Genomic DNA, 2,103 nt, shown 5'->3' with positions numbered 1-2,103 from the left:
AGAGGTGCAGTGGCTGCAGCTACTGCTACATGGCTGCCTCTGGAGCTCCTGGCCTGAAGACTGTAGGGGGGCCACGAGACCCCTGAGAGGGTAATTGCTCTTTCTTTGACCTGCTTGGATCTGGGTTGCAGTCTTGGGTGGTGGTCCTGGGGTGTGTGGCCAGTGTGCCAGACCTTGTGGTGGCTCCAGAGAGGGCACTCTCCTCAGACCTCTGACAACATCTGTGAAAACTCTAGAGATTTGGGACAAAGCTCTCTGCTCTGGAAGCAGAGTTCTACCATGGTAAAGAGCTCAAAAGTCAAGTAATTGGCTGGCAAGATGAGCAAACAGAGGAAGCACAATCAGACCATAGAATCTTTTTGGGGGGACAGAACAGATCAAAACATGGAACCAGAAGAAGTCAACAAAGGCAAAACTCCTGCATCAAAAGCTTCCAAGAAAAATATGAATTGGTTACAGGCCATGGAGGAGCTCAAGAAGGATTTTGAAAATCAAGTAATAGAAGTAGAGGAAAAATTGGGAAGAGAAATGAGAATGATGCAAGAAAATCATGAAAAGCAACAGCCTGCTAAAGGAGACCCAAAAAATACTGAAGAAAAATAACACCTTAAAAATAGACTAACTCAAATGGCAAAAGAGGCCCCAAAAGCCAATGAGGAGAAAGCCTTAAAAAGCTGAACTGCCCAGATGGAAAAGGAATTTTAAAAACTCACTGAAGAGAATAATTCCTTCAAAATTAGATTGGAAGCTAATGACTTTATGAGAAATCAAGATACTATAAAACAGATCAAAACAAATGAAAAATAGAAGTCAATGTGAAAAATCTCATTGGAAAACCACTGACCTAGAAAATAGTTCCAGGAGACGTAATTTAAAAATTATTGGACTATCTTCTACTTCAGTGAACACCAAATGGCAGATGATGCCGGTGCTGCAGGAGGTGCAGGAGGCCCTGGGGGCCCTGGCGTTGGAGGCTGGGGCGGTGGGGGCTGAGGTCGAGGCCGGGGCAGTGGTCAAGGCCGGGGCCGTGGCCTCAGGGCTCAGGGAGGAAAGGCCAAAGACAAGGAGTGGGTTCCTGTCACTAAGCTGGAGCTGGCTAGTCAAGTTCATGAAGATCAAGTCTTTGGAAGAGATCTATCTTTTCTCCCTTCCTATCAAGGAGTCTGAAACCATAGATTTCTTCCTGGGATCTTTATTGAAAGATGAGGCTCTGAAGATCATGCCTGTTCAGAAACAAACTAGAGCTGGACAATGTACCAGGTTCAAGGCTTTTGTGGCCATTGGTGACTACAATGGCCATGTTGGTCTGGGTGTCAAGTGCTCCAAGGAAGTGGCCACAGCTATTCATGGTTCTATCATTCTGGCCAAGCTGTCCATCGTTCCTGTGAGACGTGGCTACTGGGGGAACAAGATTGGCAAACCTCACACAGTACCCTGCTAGGTCACTGGGCAATGTGGGTCAGTTCTGGTGCACCTGATCCCCGCCCCTAGAGGCACTGGCATCGTCTCAGCTCCTGTGCCCAAGAAGCTGCTGATGATGGCTGGAATTGATGACTGCTACACTTCTGCAAGAGGCTGTACTGACACTCTGGGCAACTTTGCTAAAGCTACCTTTGATGCCATCTCCAAAACTTACAGCTATCTAACCCCAGACTTGTGGAAGGAGACTGTGTTCACTAAGTCTCCATATCAGGAATTCACCGACCATCTTGTGAAGACTGACACTCGAGTATCGAGAGGACCTAGGCAGCTGCTGTGGCAACCACATAGATGTTTTTTTTTTTTATAAACAAATAAATTGAACTATGCCTACTAAAAAAAAAATTATTGGACTACCTGAAAGCCATGATAAAAAAAAAAAGAGCCTAGACACCATCCCTCAAGAAATTCTCAAGGAAAATTGCCCTTTTAGAAAAAAAATTCTAGAACCAGAAGGCAAAATAGAAATTGAAAGAATTCACCAATCACCTCTTCAAAAAGATCCCAAAAAGAAAAGTCTTAGGAATATTATAGCCAAATTCCAGAGTTCCCAGGTCAAGGAGAAAATACTACAAGCAGTCAGGAAGAAACAATTTGAGTATTGTGGAAACACAATCAGGATAA

At 44.7% G+C, this 2,103-nt stretch overlaps 1 pseudogene; it reads left to right on the top strand.

Annotated features, from left to right (window-relative positions):
- The first annotated feature begins 912 nt into the window (after nt 1-912).
- Nucleotides 913-1,770, top strand: LOC138153948 (small ribosomal subunit protein uS5 pseudogene; annotated as a pseudogene).
- Nucleotides 1,771-2,103: the final 333 nt, after the last annotated feature.

The sequence above is a fragment of the Petaurus breviceps genome, unplaced genomic scaffold (genome assembly GCF_028583685.1).
Source record: "Petaurus breviceps papuanus isolate PSGF00001 unplaced genomic scaffold, PetGlider_PUasm1.0 108, whole genome shotgun sequence".
In the NCBI taxonomy this organism is placed as follows: Eukaryota; Metazoa; Chordata; class Mammalia; order Diprotodontia; family Petauridae; genus Petaurus; species Petaurus breviceps.
The sequence above is the reverse complement of the archived record's forward strand: the minus strand, read 5'-3'. Positions and strand labels throughout refer to the sequence as shown.